The 25,807-nt window shown below is 31.6% G+C and overlaps 1 protein-coding gene across 2 annotated transcripts in view; it reads left to right on the top strand.

Moving 5' to 3' along the window:
• LOC134694725 (protein Wnt-6-like) overlaps positions 1–25,807 on the top strand; it is a 70,645-nt gene that overhangs the window by 18,536 nt on the left and 26,302 nt on the right. Inside the window, exon 1 of one of the 2 annotated variants that reach the window (XM_063555765.1) lies at positions 9,935–10,042. The exons of the other annotated variant lie outside the window; for it this stretch is intronic. The gene's annotated coding sequence lies outside the window, so the exon portion shown is untranslated. Of the gene's footprint in view, positions 1–9,934; positions 10,043–25,807 lie in introns of those variants that run through there. 2 annotated transcript variants of the gene reach the window in all.

Below are 25,807 nucleotides of genomic sequence, written 5' to 3'. Positions count from 1 at the left end.
CTTCGTAACTCTCCGATTCGATTCTACTCCAACCTGTCTGTAATCTGAAGGAAAAAAAATCACATAAAAAAAACGGCCTAATTGATGATATCTAGCAACATGACAGGGGGAATCTGTCACATACCACCATAACTATTATAAAGATCAATTTGTAAATCGTTCCGTTGAGATATGATGATACTAAATGTTTACACATATTTGTATATACGTCTATTTACCTGGTATAAATTGCAACTGGACACGGATTAAACTTCGAATTAACTAGTATAAGTGTCTTAGTTATCGGATTATGTCACTCAGCAAACTAATTTGTTCTCATCGGTCAAATATACCAAAACTTAATGTCAAATTGTTATCTGTGTTTGTGTAACTACCGAAGTAACGTAAAACTACGTTTTGAAGTCTCGTTTTATTCGGAAACCCTTTGATCCGATGAGCTAAGGGCGACTAAACAAAGAATTATAGTCTACGAAACAGCTGATTGATGCTTAAGAGTGCATTAATTGTTTTTAAATTTGAAAGACTTAAAAAGTGATCAATTTTAGTTTAATGCGTAAACATGCCTCCGAGAAAGAAAACAATCACATCAAAACGAGACACAAATCTGTATAAAATTAGAAAACTTGACACATAGAAACACACTCACGACACGAAAGTCGTACAATGAAAACCACAAAACACGTCCATCATTGAAAAAAAATATTTATTTATATCGAATAGCACTTGTCAGCAATAGGCAAAACAACAAACTTATATTGTACTGATACACAACTGTCCCATACTACGGAAGGGTTTGTGACTTTAGATACACACTCAAGACACCCAAGCCGTACGATGAAAACCACAAAACACGTCCACTGTTGAGAAAAATACTTATTGATATATTATTATTAAAAGCCTCTGTTCTACAAAATCACAATCCAAACGTACCCATCGAAGCTAGGGCAAGTACAGACTAACGAAACCATTTGGGGAATTATATTTCACCGGTTGCTAACTTCATGAAGTTATTTAAGTTGAAATGGGATTGTTGTATATATATGATTGCTAAATTATGAGACATTTAATGAGACATTATACAACTCAACCAAAATGTTGATTCGTCTCCATTATTAAGCAGCATAAATGCTCTGCACGTGGCGGAATATGCACATACTCTGTTGTGTGACTATTCGTCCCAAATGGTATTATCAGTTTAGTAGTTCCATATTTCAGTTCTGAAAATTGATAAACATAAATTGTCCGTTTATAGATTTAATTTTGTGGACGAAAAACGAAGGTTACAGACGTGAACAAACGACAACCACTGAATGACAGGCTTCTGACTTAAGACAGCCATGATATATATATATAATGAACTGAGGTTAATCATGTTTGAAGGTGTCAACCCTTTCTTCACCTGGGATTGTAACAATACATCAAAAGAACAAAATATAAAAATCAGTCAAAAAAGGCCTAGTTTACTCGTTTTAATTGTCATAATTTTTCATTTCGGAGCCTTTTATAGCTGACTATGCGACATGGGCTTTGCTCAATGACCTTATTTCACAATTTCTGTGTCATTTGGTCTCTTGTGAAGAGTGGTCTCATTACCAATCATACCACATCTTCTTTTTATGTTAACTCATCAGTTCGATTCAAAGATTTACAATTCAACTTTAGACATGCATTTCGTATAAAGTAAATGAAAATGTCTGCATGGTCTTTTTCTTATTTTATTTATTCAAACAGTTCACGTGATATTTCCTTAAGATGCTGTTTTTGAGTCTTCCATACCATTATAAGGTACTTGTGCACCGCAAATATATCGTTCTGTGTACCTATTTACATAAATCCTTCCCGTCGTGTTCACTTAGCTTTTATAACGTCTACTTCTACAGTGATTATAATCTTCTTGTATAAAAGTCAAATCCTGAAAAACAAAAACAAGACATTATATATTGTATATAGCAGTAATATGATATTTTGAAAATAAGCCGAAAACCAAAAGACAAAACAAACAAAAAAAAGTAATAAGATACAATAACTATTCATAATCATTGATAAAAAAAATGAAAAAAAAACATATTTTGTCAAAATTCTGTTTGCTAAGACGGCAAGAGATATATAAATCATAATTTGGCACGTAGTGTATCAAACTTTATCAAGCAGAAGAGAAAAAACAATAACCCTCGCAGAAAATAGACAACCAATTTTTATATTAATATTCTCTTGTTGCCGATGATCTAATATAATTACATCTTTCATTACATATGTAGATAAGTGATTATTTTTTAACTTTTAACTAAAACATATTAATTGATTGATTGAATGATGGCAGTTTAACTGGCTAAAGAAAAGATTCACGGCAATATACCATGCGAAATGAAAGAAAAAAAGTAATAAGTAAAATGCTACAATGAAGTAAGCATCCGAAATGTTATTGATTTTAAACGGACTGAAAATAATTCTGATAACTGAAAGAGTAATGGTTAAATACGAAACTAAGGGTTTTTTATTTAATGTCCAGTGGAAAATATTTCATAAATATTCAGAAAGATCGGGGTGATTAATTTATTGGTTCATGATTATTTTATTTCTTTGCTTCAACTCATGTGGTATATTTATAACCAGCATCTCCAGGGAACAAAAACAACAACAAACCAAAAGGTTAGGGTCGGTAAAGTTCTGAAGATGTAAGTAATGTTTACCACAGGGGGTGGAGCATCATCAATCAATTACTCATTAATCAATTATTAATTAATAATTAACAACAATTAACAATTACTCAATCAAGTACTCATTGATTGTTTCTTTAAATTACGGTAGAATTATTAAAAAATTAATATAAATCTGTGTGTCTACCCGGGTTTCAGCGAGGAATTTTGACTGTCACTTTGTAAACACATTGCAAGTTGGATAATGGTAAGCAATAACTTTTGATCTGAAAAGGGCCACCTGATCAGATAAAATGAAAAATGTTAATTTGTTTGTTTGATTGATAAACAAATAAAATGAAAATGTTCCAAGATGACGAAGAATGCTAATCGTTGTCAATATAATGGAATTTAATGCGACTTTCATATAAGTGAGAGGTTCAGCTAGCTATAACATCAGGTTTTATATACCTTTTTTACATAAGAAAATGCATCTAACAAGTCAGAAGTATGACAGTGTTATCCATTCTTTTAAAGTGTTTTTGATTTCGCCGAGGCTCGGACTTTTAAATTGATAATTTAACTATCTCGATTGGATAAATCCGATATTCCATTTGTATCAAATTGAATGTAATAATCTATATTTATCGCATTGTACTCTCTATCCTAAATGACTGACGAAGGGACATAAAAGGGTAAACAAGGAGTGATGTGGGTTATTTGGGTTAAAATGTAGAAGAAGATGTAAAAAAGAGGGATGTGAAATTTCAAAACGAATGTAAACTTAGTGACCGATTGAAACTGTATATCTAATAGCAAATATTACATGCATATATAACACAACGCCATATACATAAATGTTTTACAAATATATATACACCTTGTGGTGTTTTGGACCAAGACACTCGACGATTACACAGGATAACATTCAACATCTTTATCTAGACACACTATTATGATTTCGCACCGACTAACATTTGACAGTTGTTACATGAATGTATCCATTCGTTTGATGTATTCGAGCTTTTGATTTAGTCCGTTGATTAGGAACTTTCCGTTATAAATTTTCCTCGGAGTTCAGTATCATTGTGATTTTAACTTGTTGCCCTTACTTTAAAATAATTCACGTAAGCAGTTTTGTAATTCATCTGACACAACTTAAATAAAAACATTCTTCATAAAATATTTTTATAAGAATATAATTTCTACACATATTCAGTAACTAGTTTAAGATCTAATCTGTAATTTTGGGTCCTTAATGTTCTTTAACTTTGTACTTGTTTTGTTTTATAACTTCTTTTTCTAAGCGCCACTGATTAGTCCTATGTAGACAAATCGCGCGACTGGCATATTAAATCAGAACCTTTGATAACCATTCTAAAGATATTGTTTTTGTTCGTTTGTTTGTTTGAGTTCCTGAAAAAGCAGTTTCTTTTTGCTATGTAGTGAAACCCATTCAAAAAGCATGTTTCATACACTTGCGGTAGTGTAGATTACAACCCAGCACGTTAGTAAAACACCAGTAAAATCCAACCCACTTGGTTTTCGTGATAAGCAAACAAGTAAGAAAACGTGTACGTGTCCCAAACACACGCTCTTTAGTAAACAAACAATTATAAGTTCCTATGTCACCCACGTGCTCAGAGTAAATCAAATCCGTAAAATAGGTGTCCCACTACCATCATAGCGTTTACTACTGTGACTAAAATTATAAATTACAACTAAAACTGTTTTCATGATTAATTACATCATAATAAAACGTAATACTAATAATTGACAATAATAATAAATTAGCAACCGCTGATCGTTGCAGTAAAAACAATTAAAAAAAAACTAATCTAAGTACAAATAAAACTAATTTTCTTTCTACCTGATACCATCATCTTTTTCAATTGTCTGTGTGAATATATATATGTTCTTTTTAAAGAGGATCGAAGACATACTAACTTTTAGACAACGACAGTTTTAAGGTAAATTCTAATTAATATCTATATATTATTATCTTTTGAAGATTGCATAACTGTAAGATTTTAATATTCAAAAAATATATTCACACCGTGCCTTCCAGACAGCAGCTTTGACAAGAATGAACGACGAAAAGGCAACCAATAGACTAGCTAAATCTGTTTTCATACTAGAGCTAAAAAGAACTAGGGTTCACCAAAAAATAACAGAAAACTAATGATGTATTGCAACACCTGACTTGACCTATTTAAATCGAAGATAAACCAAAAGAAACCATTATTTACTTAAATTTCAGTAGTATGCACTGTTAAAGTACTAAAATTCGCGACTTAATTTGGGTCTTAACTAATATAAATACACCATTGGTTGCTGTTCTATAAAACATTCGTTGCACATAACTGACTAAAACAGTTAAAGACCAGCAGTATTGCATACATGCATTCCTTTGCTATATATCATTACATTTATAACTATAGAAACAAAACTCTTCATAAAATTCCAGTATATTATTTCCTAGCTATGAAGCATGTTATAGCAAAATTTCAGTGCTATCGGTCATCCATGAAACAATGCCAACAACACTTGTTCTATTCTTACTCCGAAACAATTTTTTGTCAGAATTGTAGAAAATAGGCATCTAAGATACTAGCTGACTTATAATTTTGTATGCCAGGCATATGTGTCGGCTACAGAAGACTTATCAATGACTCTCGTACCAAATAAGTTAAAAATGTAAAAAGCAATACTAAGTTGAAGATCAGTGAGAACCAAACTTTCCAATAAGTTTGAAAATACAGCTAAGGTAATCTATACCTGGAAATAATACATGTATAATAGATTTGTAACTTTAGGATGATTTATTTTATAAATCCCTCAACTGTATTGTATACAAAATACTATTGTACATGGTGCAATATATATCACTAACTTTTAAAACACAATTTAATATAGTTCTGAACCATATGGACAATATTGCAATAGATCACTTATTATTACAACATAACTGATTTTCTTTTTTTATACCTAGCCTGTAGTCTCCTATCAATAATTAATGTAGAATAATTTCTTGGTCGATTTTTGTAGGCTTTCGTTGTTTATCATTATATCTCGAAATATGATTCTATGTTCATTTATGTTTTCTTGTCCTGTACCAAGACCGTTGTTATCAACAGTCCGTTTCTGTGTATGTAGTCATTCGCTTTGGTTGTAGTTCAATGTTTCTGTTGTTCGGTTGTTTTTCTGTTATAGTGGATGTGTTTCCCTCGGTTTAAAGTTGTTACCTTATTTTACCTAAATCAACTTTTTACTATTTGACAGCAGTATTCAGTACACCTATTGCCTTTATTCTAATCTTAAAATTGAGAATGGAAATGGGGAATGTGTCAAAGAGACAACAACCCGACCAAATAAAAAACCAACAGCAGAAGGTCACCAACAGGTCTTCAATGTAGCGAGAAATTCTCGCACCCGGAGGCGTCCTTCAGCTGGCCCCTAAACAAATATATACTAGTTCAGTGATAATGAACACCATACTAATTTCCAAATTGTATTGTCTTGTAATTTGTCTTTTTACTGAAACTCTGATGTCTTATGTAAATGAGGAAATATTTGAAATAAAAAAGTTAGCACTATGACTGGGTTTTTTTTCATGTCACGTACTTCGATGATTAATGATTCATTTGAAAGATAAGTTATTTGGTTGTGTTGTCTGTTTTTGTTGTAATACCCATTTGTATCTACTTTCTCCTTTTAAGAACAACTAAATCTGGTCAACATATATGTGTTATGATTTTAATATCTTATAAATCATTAAAGAAGATTCAATAGAATGTGTCAAATAAAAACTGAGAGAATCTCATGAACTCAAAAGGAGCACGAAAAACTAATAGAGTAATCGGATATCCAAGGGAGAGCTAGCTATTTGTCAATTTGTGCAATAAAAAAACGATCAAAGATTCCAAGCTTATAATTTTGTACATACGACGCAAGTTTTGTCCTCAAAAGACTCAGCAATGGCTCTCAAATAAAAAAGGTCAAAGGGTCTTAAAATGTACGAAATTATAAGGCGTTGAGGACCAAAATATTCTAGAGGATTTTTCCAAAAGATACAACCAAGGTAATTTATTCCGGAGAAAGAAAATACTTTGTATTTAGAACAATTCAAAGTTTGGTAAACAGTGTATTAACATTCACCTAAACAACTTTTATATCAGTTCCATTCTAACAAGCCGTACAATCAAACCAATGAAAGATAATATTTTGCAAAAAGATAACAGAGGTGAACGTTGTGCTTTTTCGCACCTTGTTCCTAAGATAAGAGAAACCCACTTTCAACTGTACCTAATTTTCAGTTTTTACCTAATGTTGAGGCAAATCATTGCATAATGATTTATACTTCTCGGTTGCTTAAAAGAGCTTATTTCAAAAGACTTTATAAGTGTTATTCAAAAGACTTTATATCTGTTATATTTGTTATTCTCATCGGATTTTGTCTAATGCTTAGTTTGTTTCTGTGTGTGTTACATTTTAATGTTGTGTCGTCATTGTCCTCTTATATTTAATGCATTTCCCTCGGTTTTGGTTTGTGACCCGGATTCGTTTTTTTTTAGTTTGATTTATGAGTTTTGAACATCGGTATACTACTGTTGCCCTTATTTATAAATTGACTGTATCAAAATAGGGGAACTTGAAAAGCAAAATCAAAATACATTTCGAAGATTTTGAGATATAGAAATTGAAAATGTTGCTGGAATGATTTCCAAAGTTTTATTTTTTTTTTACTTAATAAAAATAATCATAAAAAAGTGTAGGAGTAGTGATCATCTTTAAAGTGACTAGACAAAATAAATATTATAGATATATACATTTCAATCAAATAATAAAACTTCATTGGTCGATTAAAAACACTTTATTTTGGTTCAACCGAATATAGAACACCTAAAACTTGACGAAGGATGAAAATATAAAACAGTAAAAAATAATGTAAAAGCTATATAAACGGATATTCGAATTTCTAATTCAATCGAAAGAATGATGATTTCTGATGTCAAAAAGATTATCGTTTTTATTGATTATTAATTAGAAAATTTCATCCAGATCAAAACTACCACTAACGCCGATGCAATCATATCCTGTTCACTGTTGAACTCCCTTAAATTAAACATGAAAAACTTTATGAACACATAATTCGAGATGGTAAACAAATCTTCCCATTATATATTTACATGTAATAACAATAGCTCTCATTGAAAAATTACTCATTTCCTAATCAATGATTTTGAAGAAGTTTTGTGAGACGTTATTAATATAATATGTGTTAACACGTATAATTGAGTTATATCCCTGTACCTTGGTTTACCTATTGTTTCCCTATGTGATATTATTATCACAGAGTTGATACATTTATTTCAATAAGTGGATTCGTCTCATGATATATCGGAAATGTACCAAATGTCGTTACTACAATCCCGTTACCTTATCACGAATGTGACCTACCGATTTAGGCTATTTACCGGGTTTGTAATGACATGAGCAACACGACAGGTGCCACATGTTGAACAAGATCCGCTTACCCTTCCGGACCGCCTGATATCACCCCCAGTTTTTGGTGGGATTCGTGTTTTTTGGGGTTTTTTTTAGGCTTTATTTTTCTGTATTGTGTTCTGTGCACTATTGTTTGTGTGTTTGTCTTTTTCGTTTGAAGCCATGGCGTTGTCAGTTTATTTTTCATTTATGCGTTTGAAAGTCCCTTGGTTATCTTTCTCCCACTCTATATTTATTCGTCCCATTGAAAATACATACTTCGTTTCAGACCTCATACAGTTTACATAATGGTAAGACATTTGTGGTTTGTTCCATAAATTAAGGCAACACTAGTTTATCGATGGTCAAATTAAGAACTTCTGATATTTTATTGGGTTCCTGTTGCTAAATTAACTAGTTGTCTTTGTAGCGTTTTGTAGATGTAGCGTATTGTAGATTGTTGTTTATACTACAACAACATGAACAAGTTGTGTTTATTTTCTAAATATAAAGCTATATTTCGTGAACTGTCAATTTCATCATGAAACACTTTTACCCACAATCAGGGGTTCATAAAGGGATAAAAATATGTTTGAAATTTGTGTGACAATTCAAATAGCTATCAATTTATTAATCCTAGTTGCAGTATAAATACAAGAGTTGGTCTATGTCTTAAAACTATTTTTAAAAAATTGAATTCAGCGCAAAACTGGGGAAGGCGGCTAATCCTCAGTTTCTCAGCCTCATACAAAAAAAATAATTAAGCAATATATCAATGCTTAAATATTTTTGATAATCAGCAATATTTCATTTGTACACTCAAGCTTTAAATCAACATACTTTCTAAAGTTTTGTTATTATTACCAACAATTGCATGTGTCTCTTGAAAGACAATTATAAAGTTCAAGGCACACTTTGTGGATGTAATTTACAGGTGAAATATTTGGACTATACATTGACCAAATATTGTTGTACCGGAAAATATTGTTGTTCTTGAGTTATGCTTGATTAACTATTATGATTTTAAAAGATCTTATGTAATTATCAGCATGTAAATTGCGGTAAATATAAATCACAATGGTTCACAAGCTAATTAAAGATAAAACAAATAAAAGATTAAAAGATAAAGCAAATAAAAGATTCAAAGATAAAAAAAATAATGAACAATGCTTCAAAGCCATAAAAAGTATTTTCAATATCCTGTAATAAATTGTCTGAAATATGAAAAAAATAAAGTAAATGAAATTAATAAAGACATAACAAAACATCATATGGATCTAGGGCTTATATCAACGGGTATGTTGTCCGGGGTCTTCTGTTCAATTCCAATGTCTAGGTTAAAGGACATATGTAACATAGTTTATGTTTTTGCTATTTGAAACCCTTTCTCGTGTGAATCAAAACAATTAAAACACACGAAAGTTTGCTTATCATTGAAAATTGCAGTAAACATTTTCGACATTTTGTCACGTTTGTTAGCTCGTGTTTGGGTTGCTGTCCAATTCAAGCCCATTATTTGTTCACTCATTTCCACAAATCAAATACATATCGAATAATTGATCAAGCTAATTGTTCCCCCTTCTTGAATAACAATTGTAATGTATTTGCAATATTTTGTATCAGCGCATTTACTGTACAATATAACCTAGTTAACATTCTAACAATCAGACTAAATGTGTAACATTTTTTTTTTAATTGCCATAAATTTGATATAAAAATTGGATTTAATGATTTAATTAAAACTGAATGTTCGTGGTACGCGTTTAGATAATGTATTTATAAGATTACTTAGCACATCAAAAGCAGTTAATACACAGTTGTTCAAGGTAATAGACAAACTTCAATAGGAGGGAAAGTGTCTGAATGAGTGCACAAGTATTGAGAAAGCACACTTCACTATCGAACGTAAGAAGATCGCGGTGAGTATTTTACAACTTCTCCGTGGAGGCATGTTTGTACCACTTTCCAAAACATTTAAAATTGTCAGTTGTAATATTGTGCATCGATAAGGATTTTTTGAATTTAAATAAGGGGAGAGGGTAAAAGCATGAGTTTTAATTTCTGTGAAAGGAATAATTATGTTTTGTTTAATAACCAGACTATACTATCTGAAAACATTGGCCAGATGTATAGGGAGAGAGAGTGAATATCTCACAAAACATGTTTAACCCCGCCGAATATTTTCGCCTGTCCCTAGTCAGGGTCTTCTGGCCTTTGTAAGTCTTGTATAATTTCTTATTTTAGTTCAGATATATCTTTTGGAATTTAGCTTAGCGTCAATTTTCAATGAACTAGTACACATTTATGTTATGAGGCCAGCTAAATTCCGCCTCTCGGTGCAGGGTTTTCTCGCTGTTTTGAAGACCATTGTGAGGCCTTCAGATCTATGTTTGTATTGTTAGGTCGGGTTGTTGTCTCCTCGACATATTCGCCATTTCAATTCCCAATTTAGGTAATATTTTGCGCATCCTGAAGTGTATGAGAACTCTATTATAATGTTTTTTAAAGTAAATACATCTGAACCTTAAACTCATTCTTCATGGGTTTTTTTTTTCTTCGAATGAAAGTTTTTATCTTGTTTGTATTATATTGACATAAAATGACAGTTCTACTGCAAAAGAATAAGTTTAAACCGCTTTGTCTTATTTTGATGTGTTACCCTTAAAATTCAGCTGCATTTATTATTTTCAAATTGCATACCTAGTACAGTTTTAAAGCGGTGACAGTGACACTTAATTACTCTGGTTTCGTAATCAGCAATATAGCTCTACTTTACTGTTCCTTACGTTGTAGCTACAATCCCCTTCCCTTTCATGAATTTGACCTACCGAATTAGACTATTTACCGGATTTGTGATCACATAAGCAACACGACGGGTGCCGCATGTGGAGCAGGATCTGCTTACCCTTCCGGAGCACCTGAGATCACCCCTAGTTTTTGGTGGGGTTCGTGTTGTTTATTCTTTAGTTTTCTATGTTGTGTCATGTGTACTATTGTTTTTCTGTTTGTTTTTTAAGCCATGGCGTTGTCAGTTTGTTTAAGATTTATGAGTTTGACTGTCTCTTTGGTATCTTTCGTCCCTCTACTTTACTGAAGTTTAATTCAAATGTGAGCAGAACGATTGATTCAACAATTTCATTTTACATTAGAATAAAGGATAACTTCCAACAACTAATATTTAACCATATCAAAGACGAGTGGACATACTGATTGAAACAAAATTTTGAAAATTTCCGAAATAATAACAATGTCAAAACAAACTTCAAAACAAAAAACCTTATCAAATCATGTAAGTCATTTTACAGTTTTTAATTAGAAGTTCAATACGTTGTGAACAAATTACATTGTCTTTTATTCCATCCTTTTTAGCCTATATTTTATGCAGACCTTATCAAAGCTTTCAATATCTTATAAAATTGAGAATGGAAATGGGGAATGTGTCAAAGAGACAACAACCCGACCAAAATAAAAAAAACACAACAGCAGAAGGTCACCAACAGGTCTTCAATGTAGCGAGAAATTCCCGCACCCGGAGGCGTCCTTCAGCTGGCCCCTAAACAAATATATACTAGTTCAGTGATAATGAACGCCATACTAATTTCCAAATTGTACACAAGAAACTAAAATTTAAATAATACAAGACTAACAAAGGCCAGAGGCTCCTGACTTGGGACAGTCGCAAAAATGCGGCGGGGTTAAACATGTTTGTGAGATCTCAACCCTCCCCCTATACCTCTAACAGTGTAGAAAAGTAAAAGCATAACAATACGCACATTAAATTTCAGTTCAAGAGAAGTCCGAGTCTGATGTCAGAAGATGTAACCAAAGAAAATAAACAAAATGACAATAATACATAAATAACAACAGACTACTAGCAGTTAACTGACATGCCAGCTCCAGACTTCAATTAAACTGACTGAAAGATTATGATTTCATCATATGAACATCAGACACAATCCTTCCCGTAAGGGGTTTAGTATCATACCATCATAACATATATGAGAAGTATGTTAACAAGGCTTTCAATCACTTAATTTGTATAATTTTCCGTAATAGATTAATGGTGGACACAAAATAGTTTTAGAGACAACATTAACCGTCCCTGTCATTTATGAGTTTTAATCTGCAACTGTAATTTTTTTTGTAACCCTATTAGATAATGACCAAGACGACCTAAATGTTCGTGGATACCAATTTTTATAGATTATTGCAAATATGGTTTGTTTTGTTGATATTTAAATTCGTGGTTATGTCAAAGTTATAAAGACACTAGAAATTGAATACTTGAATATTTAATTTTTTTATTTACCTATACCTATGATAAACACGACTATTGGTATACCACTAACATTATTAATCCACAGTACCTAGACATATCATAAGCTAAGTCTTATGGTTTATGCCACCTTTCAAAATTTCTTTGAATGTATTTATTTTAAAAGTTAAGGTGTCATACCACCAATTAAAAGTCCCTATCTGTTCAACCAAATTTTGCAATTTTCACAGCTTTCGAAATATTTTACCTTAAGTTTAACTTCATAGAAACCAGGTATATCCTGAATCGTACATGTATCAGCTTTCTACATGCCAATTTTCAACAGATGTTTAAAATCATATAAAAAAGAAAAGGTCTTCCGAATAGAATTACCACTACAAATAACCACTGGTTCTCTTGAAATCTTAAATTAGTATACTATAGAGTGCATTAATCCTGAATTTTGAATGCAAACTCATAAACAAGTAAATTTTCGCTCAAAATGGTCTGAATATATTTCTCTTTCACCAAAAGATTAATTTTTGCCAATTTGTTGGTTAGTTTAAGTAAGACAATGACATCAAATGAACTATTTTTTGTCCGATTAGGCTCACGTTCTAAATTTGAGGGAGTAATTGGTAGTGTGACACCTTAATTACATATTTTCACTTGCAGACATTTCTGATCTTTTTAGCAGATTGTATGAATCTAAATATAGAAACTGAAAAAAATGAAAAAAAATTACTTACTAGAACATAATAGTCTTTAAACAGTGATAATGTCTAACAAATTTTAGGAGTCAGAATGCATTCATTTTGTCTAAAACTCTGAAATTCTTTCATTTATGAAATAGAAAAATTATGATTCAGTCATTCAGTTCAATTGCAGTCAAATTGGTCTTTGCAGAAGAAAATTTAAATGCTAGTGTCTCAACAGTTATAGATACTAGTGGTTTATAAAGCAAAATCGAGTTTTACTTCTATCATACGTTTTCATTCCTAATTACAATTAAGTCACAATATTTTTGTTCACCTTGCCCTCCAAATGGGATGACAGAGGTAGCATCGCGACAGCTTAAGTCTTCTTAGCTATTGCAAAGCCTGATCGTTGAACATACTTTTTGAAGAAGGTTTGTCTTTCAAGAGAGTCGTGGTGTAGTAGTTAGTGCATAGGACTACTAACACAAAGGTTCCTGATTCGATACTCGTTACGGGATTAAAATTACAAGGACTGAATTATCGGCTCTCCATTCACACCATTTGCGAGTATTGTCTTCCAGAAACGATGTTGTCCGTCGGAAAGGGATGACAAATGGCTGACCCGTGTTAAGAGAGAGCCATAGTTTTTGCACGAAAAAGACACCCTTGTAGATTTCAAAAAAGAGTACGATAATGCCGCTACAAGGCAGCACTCGCACCCTCAAAGTGGAAAGGGATTAATATAAGTTGAAAAAACCTTGTTTCTCAATCCAATATGAATAAATATTTTTAAACTAAGGTTTGTACTTCAGTTATTTATCATCGATTTCGTATAAATTATATTTTAATGAATCTTGGGCATAAATAACCAGAAGATAAAATATTTGTATGTGACGCTTACTCCATTGATTCACCGAGTTTCGCTTCATTTAAAATTCGTGTTGATCCTCCAGTTTTTTGTATCTGGGTTGTGAATATGCAAAATGGACGTAACAGTTTATCCCAATTTCACGGTCCACTGAACTTAGAAATGATAATGGGAGTGGGGCATTTGTGTTCTTTGGACACATTCTTGTTTATAAACATTTTCAAACCATACAATAATACGCGATTAGGGGTTAAAAATTTCTTAATTATAGCTTTCTAAGACCTTCTATTATCAACCGACTTTGATAAAAACGCCAATAAAAATCAATTTAGAATACCATATATTATATAGCAAACCGTATTTAAAAATGAATATTCGAATTTAAGAGTTGAATGTATCCGAGGCCCTTTTTGGATTTATATCCATTACTTAGGCATCCACATATGTACTTGATTTGTCTAATAAACACATAGTATTACATGTAAATGCATATGATAGTTCACAGATTACAAATGAGGAAATATTTAACAGAGACTTTAGAAAAAGTCTACCATCAAAACCAAATAATAAAACAACAATATACCGAGATTAAACCACATACAAAAATTGACGGATGTTTCAACTTATGACCTGTACATAAACATATGATTTATAATAAACTATAAATCACAAGACTCGCATTGTTATTCTCGATCTATGGAATAGTAAAAGAATAATAATATGATTCGTTAGAGAAAGGCAGCTAAGTGTACAATACCAGAAAAACAGAAACACTAAGGTAAACAAAACAATAACAAACAATTCTGTATTATAGAGTACTTGATTTTAATGAAAGCAAGTTCAAGTACTTAACCTGTTAATATAATGGCATACCGTCCTGGATTATAGTACTGGTTTGTACTACTGAGAAAATTTCAGCCAGCTACGTCATTGTTTTGTACTACGATGTAATTTTTTTACAGCCACATTATTGTTTTGTACTTTGGAGTTTTTTATGCAGCAACGTCATTGGTACTACGGTGTACATTTTATACGTTTTAGTTTGTTACCCTGATCTTGTTTTTTGTCCATGGATTTATGAGTTCTAAACAGCGGTATACTACTGTTGCCTTTATTTATACCGCAATGTCATTGGTTTGTACTACGGAGTAAATTATGTACAGCCACATTATTGGTTTGTAGTACTGAGTAAATTGTATACCGCAACGTCATTGGTGTGTACTACGGAGTTAATTTTGTATAGCCACGCAATTGGTTTGAACTACAAAGTGATTTTTTTACAGCCACGTCATTGGTATATATTACCAAAAAAATGTTGTACAGGTACGCCATTGTTTTGTTCTACGGAATAAATTTTGTAAGTTTTATACAGACGCTTCTTGGTTTGTGCTAACAAATACATTTATACAGTCAGTTTCTGTGGCTTATAAACTCCCTTATAGTTTTCAGCGTTACAAAGCCAACCAACTTCAATCATACAAAAGTTATAAAAGCTGTAAGCATAGCACATGGGACAAAAATGGACGAAACTGTCTTTAGGTTCAGTTGGGTATAGCTCTTTCATAGTTTATTTTTATTTTCTATACATTTAATTAAATAAAGATGAGGTATTGTTTACACAACTACAAGAACAGGGACCCGACTTAATTTCATTTGAGATGAAGCCGTCATGATTCATTGATAGTCAAGTATATATACTTGGCTCTCGGTGTTGTTATGACACGAAAATTTATACGTTTAATCACAAAAAATAACCAATAAATAACGAAAGTATGAAGCACGTTCCTGACTTTGGGTTTCATCTCCATGTCTAAGTTACCAGATCGTCACGTGGAATACTGCCAGTAGACATAAAGTTATTGAGGGTAATAGTATTTTGATATTACACGTTGTATGTGGCATCTTCCTCTAATCATAAATTAGAATCTGATAATTTGAAAGTTTTATTTATAAATTTAATTAAGGATTAAATGATAATTTTAGCTCTGTATGCTATGTGTTTTTGGTTTTTTGTTTGAACAAAAATGAATTTTGAAAATTTTAATGACGTCAGGTAGGAAAAAAAACGGATATTAAATATTCTTCAACATGAATGTTGGATTCAAAAGAAAGAATAAGTATTCACCTTTTCTATATATAAAACAGATATACAGAAAACTAAAAACTGACCTTAAGAAAACACAAACCTCACCAAGCCTAGCAGGGTTGTTGCAGATTGAGCCTATTGGTCAGCTCATCTTATTTAATTTTAGCACCAGTTTACTTGTAAATCATAAAGAGGAAAATTGCCAAAAAGTGAAATAGTAAGCATTTGGTTGTTTTCCATTTGGAAATCAATCAATTTAAAGTACAGACTAAATTTTTAAAGCATTTTGAAATTTTAGAATCCGTTTTTGATGTATGTGACGAGAAAAATTCTAGGCCAATGTCAAAATAAATGTCTGAATGACAGTATGTACTCGCAGAACGAAATGCATGGAGTATAACTGTGGAGAATACCTTGGTTTGTACAAAACTTATCAAAAATTCTCCTAATTGAATATTTGAATTATACGACTATTCCATATGCATGCATATTAATCAGGCCATCAGACTGAACAAAATACGACAAACAGTGCAAAACGCATTCATCATTTTATGTTGTTTTGTCTGTTAAATGTATTTATGTAGTTTAGATACACATATCATACCACATCTTCTTTTTTTATAAATTAAATATGAGGACGTCTGATATATAATCAAACATGTTATCAAGATGACCTCGTTTAAGCTTAAACTAAGGTCATCTGTTTTGTATGGTAAATTTTAGTATCGGGGGTGACCCCTATATAAAGGTTTCACTGTATCCTAAATTTATTATCATCGGTACACTTCCTTTTTATATGTCACAAATTACATAACATTTCATTATAATACGTCATTTTGATTGGTAACAGCAATCTAACATCACTCTAAAATTACCCTTCATTTCAAAATGAAATGTTATTTTCATGGTAACACGATCTTTCATAATGAAGTACACAGATTAATAAAAGACCAACAGAAATCAAATTTCTAGCAAAAAACAATGTAATTATAAGTATTGGATGCTTCTTTTGGTAAATGTATAAAGTTGTAAAAAAAAGTTGACTGTGTGCACTTTTTTAAGTATAAGGGTCTCGCGCTTCAAACAAAATGTACTTCGATCATCAACTTTACGCCGCAATAAATTTACAAAAAGAAACATTCAACTTTAATGATATTTTATCATTTATTAAATATAAACTTCTATGTGTTTATTTACATACACTTCTTCAATAGCATTTAATATACAATGTGTTATGTCTTGTTCGGCAGCGTGTTATATATATCGAATGCAATAATTGTAAACATTCCCTGCATGCTAGTACAACTCGCTTCCATTTTGTTTGTTTGTTTAATTTGAAAAAAATATTATTCAAACGCTTTTTGTATGACCTTTTTTTTCTCTCTTTCTCGGGACTTGTGCAGTACATTACTTTTAAAAAAAAAGTACCAATCTTTTAATACGTATAATATTTGCAACTGTTTGTTAACAACACAACTGTATTAAGCTACACACAAACGTTAGAAATTACTACGCATCTGAACAAATGAATGAGATAACATAAAAAAGAGTAATACGTCTTATTCAGAGTCAATGTATTATTTATACAAATTAATAGTGATAATATTAAGACGTTTGTGTTGAAAGTTTGATTAAATTCATTCGCTATCAGTGAAATTATTTGTGTAAATGGATAATACCATCAAGCTTGTCAGTTTTAAAAACATTTATTCTTTATTTTAACATTACACTTGAAAACTGTATTTTTTCGCAATTTATTATGTTCGAACCTATCATTGTGTTAAGTACATAAGTTTTTAATGTAGTATACTGTGTCTCTCTGTGATTTCGTAAGGTCATACATAGTATTGTTAATGAATAAACACATTTTGGATAAACTTCAATGCGATAACACCAAAACGGTACATTACAACTAGAGGTAATGTTTTGATCACTTTTATAGTTGTCTACACACGTGACACATTTTTCAATTTTTTAATCGTTCTTATCCTCTGAAAATTGTGATCATGACATCCTTTTTCAAAGTCTTTTTTTTTCCATAAAATTATACGCAAAACTTCAATTCAATAGATGACGATTCTGATAAATGAAACAGAATATAATAATGTGTTTGATAAACCACCTTCCAACTTAATTTATTAGTACTAATAGTATTTCATAGGAATACTCTGAGGCATTACACAAAACTTAATTATTTTTTTATATACGAAAAAGTTTTACGAAAATTTAAAATCTTCTAGAAAAAATGTACGACTGTAACCAAGTGAACCCTTTCCACGAAAGTACAATGTGTCAACATTTAATTCATAGGCGTTTCGAAAATTACAGCGAAGTGAAAACTCGTGTTTTTTATGACCTTACGTGCCGCCTCAAATTGGTGAGGTCCTTTACTATAAAGTTTTTTGTGGTAGGAACTTGGCCCGTGGCTGTCTCGTGGTATTCAGTGAATCATGAGGTTGAATATTTGTAAGTAGAACACCTAATTGTAGTCAAGGATCGTCTAAAAATGACGTGGCAGGATTTTCCGAATTTTTAGTAATAACAGATGTTCGCTATTCTTGTTTTATACTTTTTGTCAGATATACTCGTGTATTATACTTGTTTACATTTAAGCCATTACACATTTACCCCGCTTATCCCTACTTTCTTTTCATTATTTTATTACATGTAGCTGAAAAAGCTATATCTAAATAAAGGCAACAGTAGTATACCGCTGTTCAAAATTCATAAATCAATAGAGAAAAAAGAAATCCGGGTTACAAACGAGGGAAACGTATCAAATATAAGAGAACTACGGCACAACAGAGACTCAACACCGAAATGTCACACACACACAGAAACGAACTATAATGTATCGCAGATCATTCGGGTAAAAACAGTAATAAAGCGGTGTTCTAAACTTAAAATCAAATTACTACGAACATACCAATAAAGGTTACACATAAGAACAGTTAGTAGCTCTTGATTACTTTAATAGCATTTGACTTTACTTTTCGGAAATTGGGTCCTAAATGCTCTTGACCTTCGTATTTTATTTGTCTTATTATTTTTTTTTATTCGAGCGTCACAGTTGAGCATTTGCAGACGAAACGCGCATTTCACGTACAAATTTTATCTTCGTATTTATGATGAGGTTGTTTAGCCATGCTCTTATCTTGAAAAGAAGTTCTAAAAGAACAAACAAATGTTATAGTCAAACTTATTGAAGAAAATGATTGATAAATTTTGATTATCGATAAACCGCTTTTCCTTGTGATTACTATTTTGTCAAATAATGTTACGTCTGTCGCATATATCGTTCAGCTGATTTTTTATAAGTTAACCATAAGCGCATGTTGATTAACACATTTTTATTGGACTTAAGGTCAAGTTACAGTAAATGGGCTATGTTATAGATTTCAGTAAAATTTGGCATACAGCTCTGGCTCGATAAACTTCAACTGAAAATCGAAATAATAATGCATTTATCTCAATTATCATTTGAAATATTACTGATTGAATTCTTACAAAATGGGTGAACATTTGTATAGAAAGCACATAAAATCGGCGAAAACTCTTCTAAAATTTGTCTTAAAATCGCCAAATCTCTAATTCTACTCAATAGATTTTTCTTAAAAAAACTATATGTTGTTGATACATAAATTTCCGTTATAATGATGCAAAATAAAGATAGGGTCACCGACTTCGTTTTTACGGTATACATCATTCAAAGATGCGTTCTTTGTGAAAAAATCCAACAAAACGTCGAAATAATCGTAACGTTATCGCGTTGCAGGCCGTAAAACGTTGATTTTTGACGTTTTTCACTACCAATAAGGTAGCAAAATGATTATTAGACAAAAAACGAAGTCGGTGACCCTATGATTATTTTATATCATTAAAACAGAAATTTATGTGTCAACAATATATAGTTTTTTAAGAAAAATATGGAGTAGAATTATAGATTTGGCGATTTAAAGACAAATTTTAGAAGGTTTTTCGTCGATTTTATGTGCTTCCTATACAAATGTTCACCCATATTAAGAGAAATCAATCTGCAATTTTTCAGAAAATAAAAGAGATAAATGTATAATTTTTTCGATTTTCAGTTGTAGTTCAACGAGCCAAGGTTGTATGCATTTTTTTAGCAAAATCTGCGACATAGCCCATTTACTGTTCCTTGACCTTAAGTGATTTGAAAGATTTGAAAGAATAACACAATGCTGTGTCCGATATAACTTATCATTGAAAACCTATTTTGGGAACTATCAAACAGTCTATGACTTGGTAAAATTCTTTGTTGTATAAATTCATTTTTAATGTTTTAAATACATATCGACTTATAGTCTGCAAAACTTCATTCTAATAAACCATAAATTGCTTATTTCAAATATCACACCATGTGGTTCAAAGAAAATATGTTACTTAATATGTTTTATAACCATTTACAAGATTTTAAAACGGTTTTAGGCACACAGTGCTAGACTTTATGCCCTGGTGAGAAAAAAGACACAACACAAACATACTAGTAAGATTTAGTTGACGTGCAATGTGCATAATTTTAATATTGCCGTGTGGATGAGTGACATCAAAAAGCCTTAAGCAAATACAAATAACTTGCACTCAACTGATCATATAGATCTACTCAATGTTAGACATGGTATGTACGAATTAAAGAATAAGTCAATGAGAAAAAAATCAAACCAGACGAGGAACTAAAAAAAATATTTACCGTCTAAGTCTATAGAAAAAATACTTAATCATATATCCTGTTCTTATATACATCCTTAAATAAACTCATCATAGATACCAGGACTAAATTTTGTATTTACGCCAGATGCGCGTTTCGTCTACAAAAGACTCATTAGTGACGCTCGAATCCAAAATAGTTTAAAAGGCCAAAATAAAGTACGAAGTTGAAGAGCATCGAGGACCGAAATTCCAAAAAGCTTTGCCAAATACAGCTAAGGTAATCTATTAACAAGGGACTACTGTCAGAATAAAACAAAAGTCATTAGCCTGTACATAATTGTGATAAATAATCAATATAGCTCAAATTTGATATGTAAAACTTTTTATTTTGCAACTTACATATGGTTTTAAGTTTTTTCGTTTTGAAACAAATTGTTATTGGATGACATGGCAATAACAGCCATTTTACTACTTTCATATAATAAATGTCATGTAAGTTTGATGGAAAGGTAATGAAATAAATGATGTTTACCAATTTTAAAGTAATCAAATAACAAAAGTCGGACTCGTTTTAATTCAAAAATCGAAATAAAACGAGAAGGTTTGTGGGCAGGGTTAACATTTGCAGATATACCTTCATATGTCCTTTCATAACATATACACTAGTTAACTTAAAACATACATTTTCTACATTTGAAAATGTCTGTACCAAGTCAGGAATATGACAGTTCTTGTCCATTCGTTTTTGATGTGTTTTGTTATTTGATTTTTCCATTTGATTATGGAGTTTCCGAATTGATTTTCCTCAAAGTTCAGTATTTTTGTGATTTCACTTTTTGATTTCTTTATTGTCAACTTAATGCATTTGAAGCAGATAATAAAGTTTCCTTAATCGTCGACCAACCAGGCCAATACCTACTTTTTGGAACTGTGCTTTGTCTCTTTACGTGTCAATACAAGTAACTACTGCACACATCTGTATATACTGTAAACCAACTTATTTTCGCGAGCGATTTATTTTCGCGACTTTCGCGAGTGGAAAAATAACGCGAATATGTCAATCTTTGATATTTCCTTAAAAAACGTCTTCAAGTAAATCAGATAACCGCGAACTTAAATAGCCGCGAAATGTTCAAGAAAGGGTAAAACGTGAAATAAAGTATCCGCGAAAATAAGTTGGTTTACAGTATATAGACGTGCAAATTCAACGGCCAATTAATATAGTATCAAATATAAGAGTATCAGTGTCAGATGAAAACCATTCGAATAAGGCATTATAATTGCTTGTTTATATAATCATAATCATCACTGTCAGTCTCCGGGACTATCATTTTACCTACCATGTTCACATCAGAAAATGTCTGTACCAAGTGAGGAATATCACAGTTGTCCATTTCTTTAATATGTTTGAACTTTTGATCTTGCCTATTGCTTAGGGAATTTATTTCGTTTTAAACTTTCCTTGGAACTCAGCATTTTTGTTATCTGACTTTTTTTATAGTCAATACTTCGTCACTGACATGATTTTGTAAATTCATTGATTATATTGAAATTATGGTTTGCAAATATGACCTTAGATGGACTTGGCAATTGTTTCAAGTCCTTCTTTGCTTGCAACTGTTCAAGATGAAGGTTAATTGAGAAATGCAGACGTTTAAAATGTATAAGGTGTAGTTTATATTTTCATTTTTAGTATATCACATGAACCTAATTAGAATAGTATATTTTTGGAAGTGGTGGTATCGGGCTGATTTCATTAGAATATTTAAAGTATTTAAAAAACAAAGAAAAAATACAAAAATGTATCATTTGGGCGTTTTGTTAAGAATTTATGTCAATGATAAATAAATGTATACTGTCATGTTTTTTAAGCAACTTTCTAATGTATTTTGGAATAAATTTACCATTGGTAAGGCTGAAAATGTATTATTGATAAAATAGCTACTGATAAGAATCCTTCAAAGATTAAGTTTCCAGGCGATCATTATATCAAAATTTGGCGATATGACAGTGTAGAATAATATATGATTTCATTGTCAAAAGATTAAATACTTTCATTGATACAGAAAGGGAAAAGAGATGTTGGGCAAGAAAGTTACCAAAAAAAGGTTATGATACAGTATTCAATTATTGACAGGTATCAGTGCAACATATCAAGCTCTAACTCGTCGACGATCGCGAATGTGTTAAAGTGGAAAATAAATTAAAAGATATAAAAAAAAATTTTGGTATGATTGCCAATGAGGCAACTGTCCACAAGAGACCAAAATTACACAGACATTAACAACTGTAGGTTACCGCACGGCCTTCAACAATGAGTAAAGAAGCCCATACCGCATAGTCAGATATAAAAGACCCATATAAGACAATGTAAAACAATTCAAACGAGAAAACTAACGGCTTTATTTATATAAAAACAAATAACGAAAAACAAATATGTAACACATACAGAAACGACAACCACTGAATTACAGGCTCCTGACATCGGACAGACACATACATAAATAATGTGGCGGGGTAAGACATGTAGGTAGGATCCCAACCCTCCCCCTAACCTGGGACAAAATACACCAAACACCGACAATAAAACACCAACTTCTCTAAACATACATATATAACAACAGAAAACTGCTGACGAGTCTGCCAAATTTTGGTTTTGCAACAAAACGAATAAAATAGGGTAATATACAATAAAGCAAACTAACCAATAACATCGTTGTCAAAAAAAAATACAATCATGATAAGGCAAGCATAGCAGCCAACAAAGCACCACTTTGAAAACTAAAGTACAACTGAAACACCATCACAAACAAAAGATTGAACGAAAGTTAATATACAAAAATGTGGTAGGATTGCCAATGAATTAACTGAACAATTCAAACGACATAAAAACTAATGGCCGAATTTATGAACAAAATCTAAAAGGTGAAAAACTATAAAAACTAATCTCAGAGGAAATTAAAAACGGAAAGTCACATATCAAATGGCAAAATCAAAAGCGCAAACCCATAAAACGATTGGATAAGAACAATCATATGTCTGACTTGTGACAGGCATTTTCTGGTGTACAAAATGTTGCATTAAACCAAAGTTTATAGCAAGCTAGATATGTCGCCTGTATGACAGTCGCATATAATTCCATTATATTGACAACAATGTGTGTGCTTAGCAAGGGTAATCAGTTTATTTTTTGGTTTCCATAATATTTGATCCTGAAACTACGTGGTGATTTCATTCCAATTATAGTCTGTATATAAGTAAAACCAAAGTAAAAACTGTTAGCTCACTCAATATACATGTGTCATTGTTATATTGAATAGGATCACAAAACATGACTGTATTGCATTGGATCACAAAACAGGACAGTATAAATTGTCAGCATCACTTTTCTCAGACTTGAAAATGCCTTAACAAAAGATGGAATAAAAGTAAATATACACAAAAGTGGTAGGATTGCCAATGAATCAACTCTCCACCACAGACCAAATGACGTAAGAGTAAGCAACTATTATAGCTACCGTAAGACCATAACCATTGAGCAAAGCACATATTGCACAACAAGCTACAAAGGGCTTGTAAATAGCTATTGTAAAACAATTTAAACGACATAAAAACTAACGGCCTGATTTATGAACAAAAACCAAAAGATAAAAAACTGAAAATACCAAACTCACAGGAAAATTCAAAACGGAAAGTCACATATCAAATGGCAAAATTAAAAGCACAAACCCATAAAACGATTGGATAAGAACTATCATATCTTTGACTGGGTACATGCATTTTCTAATGTACAAAATGTTGCAGTAAACCAAGGTTTATAGCTAGGTAGATATGTCACCTGTGTGACAGTCACATACAATTCCATTATATTGACAACAATGAGTGAAACAAAGCAAACAGATGATATAGGTATAAAATGTCAAAAAGGGGTACAGCAGTCAATATTGTCTTACATTCTCATGACTAAATAAACTCTATTAAAGCCTAGGATAAACACCGCTGCTTAGCAAGGGTAATCAGTTTATTTTTTTTGGTTTCCAAAATATTTGATCCTGAAACTACGTGGTGATCTCATACCAATTATAGTCTATATATAACTGAAACCAAAGTAAAAACTGTTAGCTCACTCAATATACATGTGTCATTGTTGTATTGAATACGATCACAAAACAGGGCTGTATTGAATAGGATCACAAAACAGGACAGTATAAATTGTCAGCATCACTTTTCCCAGCCTTGAAAATGCCTTATTGTTTTTATAGGATAAAAAAATGAAGAGTAAAATTTTACTCCTTAACCTTTCTACGACCTGATTATACATTGTTGTTGTAATATATAGGACCACAAACTGAACAGTATATATAGTGGCCTGCGATGTTCAGTATAAACTGTAAGCTTTTCTTTGCTATGATTTAACAATACCTGAAAGCTGTATTGTATAGATTCATATTACTGGACAGTATGAATTATCAGCTTCATTTTTCTATGACTTAACAAAATAATTAACGGTGTATAGAATAGGATCATATTAGCGTTAATGATCAGCTGCAGATTCCATTGACTTGACATCTTATTGCTAAATTGTGTGGGATCACAAAACGGGCGAGTATAAGTGGTGAGTTCACTTTTCCTTGACTTGACGTAACTTTATTTCTGAATTGTAAAGTGTCGTATAACTAGACCTTATAACTTATCAGCTTCACTTTTCTTTGACTAGGTAATATTTTATATTTATATAACTGTATTGTATATGATCAAATCGTAGTCAGTAAAACTTATCAGCTTCCTTTTTATATGGCTTCCCAATACCTAGATGATGCATTGCCTAGAATCAAAAACCTAGACAGTATGAAATGTTGGCTTCACTTTTCAGTATGAATTATCCACTTCATTTTTCTGTAACTTGACAACACCTTATTACTTTATTATATAGGGTCATAAAACTGGACAGTGTATATTGTCAGCCTCTATTTCAAGAAACTTGACAATACCTTATTGCTTTATTATATAGGGTCATAATCTGGGGGCGCACTACGTTTGCGCGCATTTGGGGATTAAAATGTTTTACGTTTGCGCGCAGCTTTTGATTACATTTGCGCGCATTCA

The sequence above is a fragment of the Mytilus trossulus genome, chromosome 13, assembly GCF_036588685.1.
Source record: "Mytilus trossulus isolate FHL-02 chromosome 13, PNRI_Mtr1.1.1.hap1, whole genome shotgun sequence".
Classification (NCBI taxonomy): domain Eukaryota; kingdom Metazoa; phylum Mollusca; class Bivalvia; order Mytilida; family Mytilidae; genus Mytilus; species Mytilus trossulus.
Note: the sequence above shows the minus strand (reverse complement) of the source record. Positions and strands in the feature narration are given on the sequence as shown.